At 40.2% G+C, this 14,078-nt stretch overlaps 1 long non-coding RNA gene across 1 annotated transcript; it reads left to right on the forward strand.

Annotated features, from left to right (window-relative positions):
- Positions 1-208: 208 nt before the first annotated feature.
- LOC141621869 (uncharacterized) lies at positions 209-1,843 on the forward strand. The gene is made up of 2 exons (XR_012532745.1): positions 209-346; positions 1,504-1,843. It is a non-coding gene; the product is annotated as an uncharacterized LOC141621869 (long non-coding RNA).
- Positions 1,844-14,078: the final 12,235 nt, after the last annotated feature.

The raw sequence follows: 14,078 nt of genomic DNA on the forward strand, positions 1-14,078 counted from the left end.
ACTTTAGGTTCGCACAGTATCCTATTTCTCTCTATATATATATATATATATATATAAATAGGATCAAGAGAGTCCGCCCATCTTAAATGAGTCCTGCGTCCATATCTGGACCGTCAGATCTAAGTCATCAACGGCCAAGATTGAGTGTGTGTCGTAAGGCTTTAAATGTCATTTATCTACCAAAAATAGAATTTACTTTTCATTCCCTTCGTCACTTTCTCTTTCCTCTCCTCTTCAGTCTTCTCTCAATCATTTTCCAACACTTCTCACAAATTAACTTCGAACTCCTACAACGACGGTCGACAACATCAATAACTCATCAAAACTATAACCTACATGAAATTAGGTACACATTACTGAATTTGTTGTTGAGTCTAGTTAAATGACGATAAAAATTAGGTCAAATTTGAAAGTGAACCAAGATCGAAATTAGGTCAAATAATATGCTTGGATTGGCTTATTACTGGATGTAATTGAGGCGATTGAGTTTCAATGTTGTTGATTTGATGATTTTGTAATTTTTTTGAGAAATTAAGTGCTATTTTGCTGGAATTAAGCTATAAATTTGGTTTGAATTACATTCTAATTAGCCACAGAAAGTTTCAATGGATAATGATCTAGAATGTTTAGGATAATGTGTGTGAAAACCTTGTGAATTCATGTTTCGAGTACTCAATAGTTGTTTTTAAGCTATGACTTATAGTATATGATGCAATTGTTTACATTTGCAGCTATTTTTGTGGTAAGTTAAAAGTTAAAAGATGAAAGAAAGAAGTCATGTAACTGTAACAATTATTGATAATTATCTAATTATCAACCTTTGATTTTTTAGAGGTGTAATGATATTATTCAGACGGTATACATAATGTTACGATAATTTTACCATATTTGTCAATCCGTGTTACTTTTATGTTGTGACCGTGTTATAATAATGGTATCACCGTGTTAAATTAATAATGTATATATGTTACACGATTCTTTATGAATGATTGATAGCGTATTTCAATTTCAACAAATCCGTCAATCTTTTTTTATTATACTGCTTTTCTAGGTGTCAAATTGAGTTTCATGTGTGTGCATAATCAAATCTATATTCTGATAATTTCTTTTGGTCTATTATAATTTTACTTATATGCTTCTCATTAAAAAATTAAGTACCTAAAACTTATGTGTGTAATGAAGCTATAATGGTTACTAAGTTGCACAACCTGTTTTCTATACAATACCGTCAGTTATAGGCTAATCTTTGCAATAATAATGGTTTAACTGTGTTGCGATAACAGTTTAATCGTGTTACAATAACTATTATACTTGTTACAATAATGGTTTACTCGTGTCACAATAACAGTTATACTTTGTTACAACAATGGTTTACTCGTGTTACAATAACGGTTATACTTTGTTATAATAATGCTTTACTTGTGTTATAAGAACGGTCACACTTTGTTGCAATAATTGTTTACTCTTGTTACAATAACGGTCGAATTGTGTTATGTCATGAAGAAGTTTAGAGTGATCTTATGTCATGAAGAAGTTTTTCGGCTTCCTGTCAAAATGGAACTTGATGGGCAGGTTACATGTATGATATAGATAGTAGATGGAACTTATTATCGTCTAAGAAAGGATGAAGGGATTTTCTCTACATTTTTGTCAAGATTTGTATTATTTCTATTTCTATAATTTTTGTAGTGGTGAAATCCTCCACAGATTCATATACTACCAAGATTTCATTCTTATTGCTCGATGCTACTATTTGTTCAACATTTTAACTCATTTTGATGGGGTATAAAATATGGTTCATCTTTGACCCACTTAGAAATGTTGATGATCATAACTTTGTACGTATTACCTGGTACTTTAGTAAGTTACTTGTTTTTGAGAGCCTTAATCGAAGAATAATATGCGTCTTTTGGTCTTATTAGCTGAACAATCATGGTATATCAAAAACGTATTAGCTCAAGTGGTAGAGCATCGTACAATTTGGCGGCATCGTACAATTGTACGAATAATGTGGGTTCGAATCCCACATTGGTTATCTCACATTTCATATGTTTGGTGTAATTTTTTCCCTGGAAACATAGATTGCGGGCTTGTGGCTATTCTTTATTTTTATTAATCAACTCTAAAAAACCATGCACATCATTATCAAAACATAATTGTACCATAGTTGTAACATAGTTTATGTTACACCATTGTCGTAGCATTGTAATGGTAAAATATTCAAATTAAACCTGTGTGAAATGCTTATCCAAAGCATGTGCTAGTTGAAATGGGATAACAAGTACCAGCTTTTTGTGCCTCAAAGTCAGTCATGTTTGAATTAGGCTCATCTAGACATGACACCAGGTCAGCGATATTTTAGAGTAATACTTGTTAGCCTTTACTGTAACACTAATTAGCCTTTACAATAACCAACATGGGAATTGAACCCAAATCTTGTGCATGACACAATGCTCTACCATTTGAGCTAATTGGTTTTTAGTAAGACAAAAACATGTATATTCACAATGCACAACAATGCCCGAGATTCATTCAAATATATTTTTAGCCTAAAAGGGAAAAAATAGGATAAATAAGTTACGACTTAGATTCAATAATAGAACATGCATATAAACAAGTGTGTGTTATAATGACAACAAAAACGTATTACAATAACAAGTAATGTGTGTTATGATGATAGTAAGCATATGGTGCAACATCAGTAATCATGAGGACCCTGTCATTTGCATCATATACTGAGCTAAAATCAAGAAGTCTTAATGAAGTTTATATGGTTAGAAAGATTGACATGTCGGCTAAGCATGGGTGTCTGAGGTCACATTCATTACTGCTATATAACTCAAGTTATATCAACTGCAAACAACCCCTGCACATGAATGCAACAACTAGTCAGTTCTGACCTACAATTGCTCCAGGATAAATAACGAGAGATCTAGGAAACATCTCGGGGTTATTCCAATTGGAGAGTGTAGCTAACTCATATAGCTTCAATTTGGTATATGGCGCACCTCATGGCTCATCCTGAGGCAATAGTTATAAGATCTGCAAAATGCCCCTGAATGCTAAAAAGTTACAGCACAGTTCAGAAATGACCTGAACTTACTCCAAGCTGTATAACAGAAGATCCAGGACATTATTTTGCATGATTACAATTGTAGATGCAAGACAACCCATCTAGCTTTCATTTAAGGCATGGACGGCATATTGCCTCAACCTGAACTAAGAGAGATGCAAGCTAAAAGTTGATGCTGATACATGGCTGAATGCTAAACTTTCAGGCCTGACCTGATATCACTCAAACCTCAATATCTGGAGTTCTAAACCACTTTTATGGGTGATTCCTTTTGGATATAAAAGCTAACATTCATATCTTTAAACTGAGCTAACATGAGTATTAATCCTCATCCGGGGTTGAGAATTATGAGTGTTGCAATCTGGATATAATTTCAGAATGCTATTGCATTTGTTTGTCTTGCACATGTGTGCATCAGTAATATTCATGTCTTCCTCCCTGTTTTAAATGGCACGTTTAATGATGGAGATTAGTCCCTAAATAGTCCAAAGTATGTGAGCATAGTATAGGAGCAAAAGAAGACCTTTTTGAGTGAAAATATGCACATGACAACTGCTGGAAAATATATGTTGCATACGGTGTATGCTGGACAAAGTTAAATGTCTTACAATACTCACAAGTCGAACCTATGTGTTACAATAATAGCTAAGATGTGTTGCAATTATGGAAAATAAGTGTAGCAATAAAAAAAATACTTCATATGTTGTCGGAACAACTTAATATGTGTTACAGTAACCAGATATGTGGTACAATTACATTATTCATGGATTCGAATGAACAAAAATAATTGTGTTTTACAAAACTCCAAATATGTGTTATAATAATGGTTAATATGTGTTACAATAATAAGTTTTATATGTTACAATAAGAGTACTCTTGTGTTAAATGAGAATCAGTTCCTTGTAATAAAAAGACCTATCAACTTAAATTATAACATTCATCAAGTGCTCTCAACTAACTAAACGGCGAGATATGTTTAATTGAGATAGACTTATTAAACTTATGTTATAATAATAATAAAAATGTATGTGTTGCGATAGTAGCTTAATTGAGATAGACTTATTAAACTAATGTCGGTAACTTTGTGTTACAGTAACAACTTGTATGTGTTACAAGATCGGTGAATTTTGGTTTGAATAACAGCTAGTAATCTAGTACGGAGAATATGTTACAACTTCGGTAAATATGTGTTACAATAACTGCAATTATGTGTTATAATCATTCAAATTAAACAAAGGCAATAAACTAATTGTTACATGTGCACACAAAAATGAAGCCATCATTGTTGAACATAATCAAACTATTTTACAAAGGGACATGTATAACAGTATTGGTGTATCAAATAAAACATGTGATATTAAAGACAAATATGTGTTACTATAATCAACTTATAAGCAAATTGTAGATACCCGTATCCGTCGATATTGGAATTTATAGAGAACCCGACAAACACCCGATGATGATAGGACACATGTATTCTTTAGTTGTCATTGTCATTATTTGGAGCTCGTTTTACGAGGTAGAATGGGCGTCGTCGATGAAGTATTTTATTAATTTAAATGATATTTAAATTAATGTTTTTTTAAAGGGAATTCATTTTATTATTTTAAATGATATTTAATTTAAGGTTTTTTAGTGAGTTCATTTTGTTAATTTGAATGATATTTAAATTATGGTTTTTTAGGTAAATTCAATTTAATTTATTTTATTTTGAATTTTATTTTCCCAAGTTTATTTTATTGAAAATAAGATAAATAATTGATTTGAAAAATCATTTTATGAGTATATTTGATTTGAAAAGTCATTTATTTTAATTTGTTAATTGATTTGAAAAATCGATTTTAAAAGCGAAGAACTCGTTTTGAACACTTGTTTTTGAGCTCGATTTTAGCTCGGTTTTTGAGCCCGTTTTCTTTGCGAATTGGCACGAATCTCGAGTATGCTAACCCACCTAGACCAATACCCATCCACCCTTGTTCGAACCCCCCATACCACAGCCCAAATCCTCGTCCCAAACCCCTCACAAGCAGCCCGCATAAATCGAGCCCCCCCTGTTTTGGCAGCTCAATCCCGAGCCCAAACCCGCTCCAAACACTACCAAGACCCGTACCCATTAACCCTAACCCATACCCTAGTATCCTACCCATATTATCCTAGCTTAATCACCAAGAAAACCCCCCTCAAACCCTCACAAAAGCTGCTGGACAGCAGCCATACGGGATGAAGCCCGATTGCCCCTCCCTCTCTTTTAACCTATTTTAACTCCTTATAAATACCACCCCTTCACCATACATTCATTCCTCTAAGTCCTCCATACATCCAAGCATCACATACAAGCTTTAAACCTCAGAAACAAACCCTAAACATCCTCCAAAAACCCTAAACAAAACCGACACACAAACTGAAACTGTTTGTGTGTCCTCTTCGAAAACCCATTCGTTCCTCCATCAAAACTCCATAAAAATTCGAGTTTCTTGTTCCTAATTAACCACATAACATCCATCTACACATTAGACAAAGATTTACGAGCCAAATTGCCCTTGAGAGTACACGAGATCCCTCGAAAAACAGAGTGAAATAACACTCTGTTTTCGCGGTTTACTCTTGTCTGTCCAGTTCTGTTTGTGCTCGTTTTCCGTGCCCAATAACCCAAAATGAGCAGGGGTTGCTTTAAGATCCTTGTTCTCCTCTCTTTATAGTTTCCAAAACATCTTTCGAATCGAATTTTCGTCGTGAAACGAGGGAGATATCACTGTTTTAAAATCGCTGTCCAGAAACTTTCCAAAACCCGTGTTTGCTTTGTTCTTCGTCGACGACGGCCTCTCGAGATAAAATCTACCATCGATTACGACCCAAGACAGTGTCAACGATACATGTAGGTTGAGGGTGCATCAAATCCCCTTCTCCTTTCTCTTTTTATTTCGTTTTTTTATGCCTTTTTTATTGTCTTTTTTTGTTTGTTTTTTCGCTTGTTTATCGATTGTTTTAAATTAACTATGAAACTAGTTAGTCCGAGTATGAGTTAAAGTACCACTATGAACACCCGCGTTGACTTGAGATGGGAAAAGAAACCGCTACATCTGTCGGTCGTACACCCCCGTCTCATTTACATATCCTCGTGTTCAAGGTAGGGCATAAATAAAACAATTATCTAACTTTGTTCTTCGTTTTCGACCCCCTTTTGTTTCGGCCAAATCGATAGACCCTAGGACCCGTTGCATGTTAGTTTAACCTCTGATTGTTAACCTATGACGTATTTAGATGACTTTAATTTAATTTAATAACCTAATTAGACACGATAGGTGGCTTCGACGTAAGTTATAAAATCAATCGACGATTCTGTAAATAATTGAATGCATCTCTCTCTTTCACCTAATTTCTCGCTAGTATAAGAGTGCGTGATTAGCACCTTCTTATTGACACTCGATGAGTTAAATTAATTAGCGAATTTGACCTAATTAGACCCTTTAGGCCGTGTAGAATGCACCCTTGCGCGACAATCAATCAACATCGTTTCTAACTAGTTTTCTAACTTGTTTCCTATCCCTTTTCGCAATCATTCGATCTAACCAACGAATCTAACTTAGGAACTAGGTTGGCCTCGTCTTGGCCGTAAGGGTGGTCGTTGGTTTGGGCCGTGAATTGGCCGTGTGCTTTGTCTTTCTTATTTCGTTTCTCTTTCCTTGTTTGTCGTTCGTTCTTTGTTTGTTTTGTAGCTTGTAATTCATAGTTTGTTTATCGAGTTGTAATCTTTCAAGTTTGTTTTTCTTTTATCGAGTCAAATGATTTCTAAAAACCTTAGTCTTATTTGGTTAGACGGTTGTTCCCCAATGCTTGTAGGAGCGTAGTAAACCGCATGTTGTCTAAAGCAACATGGCCCGGTTTATGCTAATGCATGCTTTGGTGCGTAACCCTATGTCTAATTCGATGAGATTAAGTGAAAGCACACATCCCGAGGAGTGACCCAAGGTCGTGGGTCATGTGAGCCGTGGGCCACCCCTCATGTGCACGGTCTTCTAGGCCAAACGGCCGTGTATGTTGTCATGTATTGCGTCGTATGTAGCAATTGTATTTAGATCGAGTTGTATCTTTAATTTGTTGTTGTGTCGGCATGAAATGCCTGGTTTGTAATAGGTAGATCCCAACGGCTCCCCCATTCCCCATCAAGCCTTGTTTGCTTTCGTTTGTATGTTGTTAGATTAATCAACCCACATGCTAAATTACAACTTTGACAAAGTTAGTTTAGTTGCATCTAAAACGACATAGAAATTGTTGTCACATGATAGGGTTAAAACAACGTTTGCATTTCATATATCGTAGTAGCTATGACCTTGTTTGAACTCCGACACTTGACTTAGTAGAGGCCGTTATTGACGGGCGGGGTTGGGTGTCCTTATGGGCTTCCCAACACGTACCCTCACCCCTTACTCAAGATCTATGGTTTGTGGATCCGTCTAAATACCATTGGATTACGAGAGTCATTCTAATCGAGTGATATAGGGTACAAGTCTTTATCTTTAATCACTCGTAGTCGATGGGCTTTATGCTTTTCGATGAAAGGTGTAAAGTTGACTTGAACGGTTCCAAGTTCCCAAAAAACTTGGTGGCGACTCTAATTGGTCATAATTCGATTCGAAAAAACCTCGAGTCGATTATGCCTGGTGTGGATCCCGCGGACGCAGATCCCGAGGGCCTTGTCCACGCTTTGGCGACTCTACTGGGGAAAAGAGGACTAGTTACTTTGTGTTTCTAGGGTCTTTTCCTCCGAGGTGAAACTTGAAAAGAAAGTGTTGGAAAGTAAAACATTACTCATAGTGCTACGATTCATGCATAAACCCTTAAGAACTTGCCCGGGCCGTCCCAGCGTTTCTTCGTGATGCGTGGGGGGCGACGTCCCACTATGCCAGGAAGCTGCACATTGCTCGCTTCCACTTCGCCTCGCGTGGTTCTTGATGGTGGGGACGATCTTCTAGGTACTTTACCTTAAGACACCTTGCTGTATAAGACCGCAAAAGGATGGAGGGCATAGACCTTCTTATAGAAGACTTGCCGAGACTTAGAGATGTCTAGGAGCATACATCCTTATAACATGAGAATGACAATGTGCAATGTGCTTTCCCGAGTCCTTTTTTTCGAAAATTCCAAGTCCTTTTCAAAACCGAACTTTTGAACAACTTACTTTCAAACCTAGCATGATTTTCAAAACGCGGAATGCTGCCCAAATAGGACTAGAATTTCGGCCCAAAACAAGCTTTTATAGCCAAGATCTTTCGCCCATTTCAAATCTCTTTTTTCAAATCGATCATTCGTTTTACAAAATCAATCCAAAATGTTTCTCGAACCTCAACCAAGCATGAAATGCGTCGAGTCGTGTCCGGGTCATGGCCGTGTTAGGCCGGGTTTGTTTCAAGAGTCTAGAACACGACCTTGTTGGGTCACCCAAACTCACCTCTTGGGCTTTGAGTCATGTTGGTCGACCTTTTGGTCTAGAATAGTCCACAAAAAAACGTCCAAGCTAGGCCTTATGGACGTTTCACTCGAACCCATGGGCTATGTTAGCCCAATCACGGGTTTAGTCACACCAAGTCCAGTTTAGAATCGAGTTATGACAGTTTGAGTCATGTCGTTTTGTCAAGTCTAAAATGAACCGATGTCTAAATCAAACCGTGAGTTGAACCTTTGGTTAGTCAATCTCAAGTCGAGTCTTTGTTCCAGTCAAGTTAGGGTCGTGTCCTTAAGTGTGCAGGGGCTCTTACTTTAAATATTGACTCAGTACGGGGTTTTCTTGTAGAAAGGCCGCCCAAAACCCGACGTCAAGCAATGGAAGATGCTATCAACAAGCTCACGGAGGCCGTGAACCTCATGATGACCGGAATGGATGTGATCGAGTCTAAGCTGGTTGAAGATTCCTCTTCATCTACTCCACCTCCGATCGATTTGGAGAAACGGTTCAAGTTCATCGAGGACCGTTTGAAGCTCTCCCAAGGGAAGAATATCCACTATGAGAATGCTAGGGCCTATGCCCCAGTTCAGACAAGTTGCCCACGAACATGGTACTCACTGACATCCCCAAGTTCAAGGGCACTGAAGATCCAGTTCACCATGTTAAGGCCTATAAAGGGTACTTAGCACTGAAGGGAGTACCTGCTGATATGCTCTCTGAAATTTTCGCCCAATCTCTGGGTGAACACCCAAAGGCTTGGTTCTACAATCTTGACCTCAAGAACTTCCCCACTTTCGAAGACATTACGGTGGAGTTCTGTAAGCACTATGCTGACAATGTTGAGATTCAAACCAACATAAGAACTTTGGAGGTTATGACACAAAAGGAGAAGGAGGGCTTTACTGAATTCCTCGCAAGATGGCGCAATGAAAGCGTGAAGTTAGCTAAGAAGCCCTGATGAAGTTGAAATGGTAGATAAGTTCGTGAAGAATTTACGAATTTTATCGTAATGCTCGAAATACCAAAATTTTGGTTCTTTCAAAGAATTGATAAGGATCGGGATAAAGGTAGAGGACGATGTCCGATTCTCAAGCCGAGAAGCCAAAGGGATACCAAGGGGCTTCATCATCTAAAGCAAAAGCACCCGCAGCGGCCCATTTTGTTGACACCGTCAATCTCTTAGATGGACAGTCAAAAAGGCCTCCGCGCCAAGCTCCGAGGGTATTCACCGACATCGGGTGCACTTACGCCTATGCTCTCCAAAGGCTCATGGCCCAAGGAAAGTTGAAGCCCATTGGTCCAACTCCGGACCCTCCTGCTGATCAACAAGGCAAATGGTACAAACCGATGCCTCACCGTGCCTTTCATCAAGGGAAAGGACACGATACTGAAAGGTGCTTTAGACTAAAGCACGAAATTCAAGATATGATTGAGAACGGAACGCTCCCAATCCCGGCCATAAAGCCCAACAACGTCACCAATCCATTTGGCGACCACACTAACTTTGTCTCTACCGAAGATAGTGTCGATTACTCTCACTTGATCCGCCCATGTCGTCTAAAAGGGGTGTTCGTCGGAAGAATATTCGTGGATTGCTCCGAATTCCTACCAAGCTCGAGAAACGAGATCACATTCGGGGATTTTATTGTCGATTGTACTCCTTACATACTCCGAAGCAGCAATGAAATCAATGGCGTTTGGGCCGATGACGAGGATGATGTTTACCTCGTCAAAGGTGCGACAATTCCTCACACCCAAGAAGAAATCTTAAAAGTGAGGAAAGATGCCCTAGAGTCAAACCATTTGACTAGATCCGGGCGCCCATATCGTGTGGAGAAAGCTAAGGATATCCCGAGTAAGGCACCTCAAAAGGAGCCTAGAAGCGGTGGTCGAAGTTCTTGGTGAAGGGTCGACCTCCGAGGCTTCCCTCATCAAGCAACTCCAAAAGACTAAGGCCGACGTATCTATCTGGCAACTTATCTTGAGCTCTTTCGAGCATCGTCAAGCTTTGTTGCAAGCTTTGATGAACATGACCGTGTCGTCAAATACTACTCCTGCGGATATGGTCACCCACATCGCCCAGAATCGGCCTCAGATTACCAACGGTGTGACATTCTCCGACGAAGATTTGCCGCCGTTCGGGCCTCGACATAACCTGGCCCTCTATATTGCTACCGTGTGTCTCAACAAGCATATCCCCATGACTTTGGTTGACGACGGATCGGCTGTCAACGTACTCCCTCTGAAAACGGCGCACATTCTGGGCTTGGAGAAGAATGACTTCATCCCCACTACGCAGACAGTTCGGGCATTCGATGGCACTGTGCGTCGAGTGAGTGGACTTGTCGATCTAGTAGTACAGACTGGGCAAGTGGAAAAGAAAATAAGTTGCCAAGTGATTGACATTTGCTCATCCTTCAACTTATTATTGGGGAGACCTTGGATCCACGCTACAAGGGCCGTAACATCAACGCTGCATCGAAAAATCAAGGTCCCACTCAATGGCAAAACCGTCACCATTGACGCCACGCCACCATCGTAGCGGGAGGAGACATTACTTCCGAAGTAAGGGTCGAAGCTACCAATGACGCATGCGGTTTCGAGATTGTCAACATGATCGAGCTGAACTCCGAAAATATGGATCTATATACGGGAAGTCATGTCTGCGAGGTGATTCTCAAAACTGGGAACTACTTCGGTTTCTCATTATATCCTAGAAAGGAGGAGGCTTTCGAGTTGAAACCACCCGTAGCCAAAGGAGTAACCTTCGGGCTTGGATATGAGCCCACTGAGAAAGATCTACGGGAAAAGAGGGGAAGAACGATCGAAGATCGAGATATTAAAATGGGACCGTATCACCTAACTCTAAACGGTCACTTCGTGAGAGCGGGGGAAGAACTCCCTTGCATGGACTTCCCGAACCTATCTTTGACCCAAAGAAGAACCTTATGGTCCCAGGAATCGAAGTATTCCAAGATTGCTACTACATCCCCGAAGACATTTCGACCGCGATGCCAGTAGAAACCAAACCGGATCCAATAAATGACGAGAAAGCTATGGGTCTCCTTTTCGGTGAAGAGAAGAAATCACCAATACCAAACGAAGATTTGGTAAGCATGATCCTGAGAAGCGAGCGGTTCGACCCATCTACCCTCATCACCGATGTGGATCCTCTTAGGACCAACACGGGATGGCGGAAAACAATCAAGTGGACTGACAACAAAGGACTTCTTTTCAAGTTGACAACGGGAGAAGGAGAGATGTTCAAGCCAAATGATGTTACCGATTCGAGTCCGAGTCCGAGTCGAGTCCGAGTCCGAGATAGGTCCTAATATTGAGTCTAAGGAGTCAGGTGTTGAAAATACCCCTCCCCTAGCTTTCCCTTCCTATGCACCTTTTCCTAATGGTGGTATTCCGGGGCCTGTCCCGAATACCCCTATCTCGCCACTGAGTTCTGATCAGTTGGCTCAAATGTTAGCGCATTTCGCGCAATTTCAAATCAATAATAATATGAACCAGTTTGCTTATGACTCGTCTTACTTACATTGCAATTCAATTTTTGAAAACGATTGTTTTAATAATGACATTGAGACTGAGGTCGAGGATGAACAGTTGGTCGAAGAAGAAGGAGAAGAAGAAGTGGAACCACCTCTACAGTTGATAAAAGGGTTGGAAGAGTACGAACAGAAAACCTCGGTCATCGAAGATACCGAAACCATCAATGTAGGTACAACCTTAGAACCACAGGAGCTTAAAATAGGAACTACTTTAAGTCCCACCGAAAGACAGGGGTTCATTGATTTGTTGCATGAGTTCAAAGATGTTTTCGCATGGTCCTACAAAGACATGCCAGGCATTGATAGGGAAATCGCAGAGCACAGGATCCCAATCAAGCCGGGGTATAAGCGATCAAGGAAGCTACGCAAAATGCACACAGATTGGTCTTTGAAAGTCAAGGAAGAAATCGACAAGCAACTCAAAGTTGGGTTCATCAAGGTGTCGAATACTCTGACCGGGTGGCTAACGTCGTTCCAGTGCCTAAGAAAGATGGTAAAGTTCGGGTTTGTGTGGACTTCCGGGATTTAAACAAGGCAAGTTCGAAGGACGATTTCCCATTACCTCACATCGACATCCTAGTGGACAACACGGCAAAACACGCGTTACTATCCTTTATGGATGGATACGCCGGTTATAATCAGATCAAGATGGCGAAAGAAGATATGCATAAGATCATGCGTTCGTAACGCAATGGGGAACCTATTGCTACACAAGAATGCCTTTTGGGTTGATAAACGCAGGGGCTACATATCAGAGGACCGCGACAACATTGTTACATGATTTGATGCACAAAGAGGTCGAGGTTTATGTCGACGACATGATTGTCAAGTCAAAGGAGCGTGATGGCCACCTTGGTACATTACGCAAATTCTTCGAGCGATTGCGCAAGTATAACATGAGGTTGAATCCACAAAAATGCGCATTCGAGTCACATCCGCAAACGTTGGGTCACATCGTTAGCCACCGTGGCATCGAGGTGGACCCATCAAAAATAAAGGCTATAATGGAAATGCCTCACCCGAAAACCGAGAAGGAAATTCGAGGTTTCCTGGGAAGAATCCAATATATAAGTCGGTTCGTGGCAAGGCTAACTATGATATGCGAACCAATTTTCAAGAAATTGAAGGTCGGGGAACACGTCGTATGGGATGATCACTGTCAAGCTGCGTTCGATAAGATCAAAGAAATACTATCTTCCCCTCCCGTGCTCAGCCCACCAACTACGGGTTACCACTTTTGTTGTATCTTAGTCACGGATACTGCAATGGGGGCAATGCTGGCGCAGACAGTCGATAAAGAGGAAAGAGCAATTTACTACATTAGTAAAAAGTTCTTGTAGTATGAAATCAAGTATACTCAACTCGAAAAGACATGTTTGGCTTTAGTATGGGCGATTTAAGATGTTACGGCACTACATGCTCGGCCATAGTGTCTCGCATCCACTCGAAGATGGACCCGATCAAATACTTGTTTGAAAAACCAGTTCTGAACGGCAGCGTGTCAAGATGGACTTTGATGCTTTCCGAGTTCGACCTGAAATATGTACCGCTAAAAGTGATAAAGGGAAGGGCGGTTGCAGATTTCCTGGCGGATAACCCGATAGAAGAAACTGAGGTTGTGGATACATGGTCGTTTCCCGACGAAGATATCGTTCACATAGACAATGATACGTGGGACCTCTATTTCGATGGAGCATCGAACTATAGGGGATACGGGATAGGAGTTCTACTCATTTCGCCAGAAGGTGAACATGTTCCTATTTCGATCAAGTTGGACTTTAACGTCACTAATAACGCGGCTGAATATGAAGCATGCCTACTCGGTTTGCACAAAGGTTCTCGAGTTAGGTATCAAAAAGCTTGTAGTACATGGGGACTCGTCATTAGTGATCAATCAAGTGGCCGGGACGTGGAAAACCCGAAGTGATAGCTTGGCTCCGTACCAAGCAAAAATCGAAGAACTAGAAAAGTTGTTCGCCGATGTCAAGTACGTGCACCTCCCCAG

This window comes from Silene latifolia, chromosome X, assembly GCF_048544455.1.
Source record: "Silene latifolia isolate original U9 population chromosome X, ASM4854445v1, whole genome shotgun sequence".
NCBI classification, from domain to species: Eukaryota; Viridiplantae; Streptophyta; class Magnoliopsida; order Caryophyllales; family Caryophyllaceae; genus Silene; species Silene latifolia.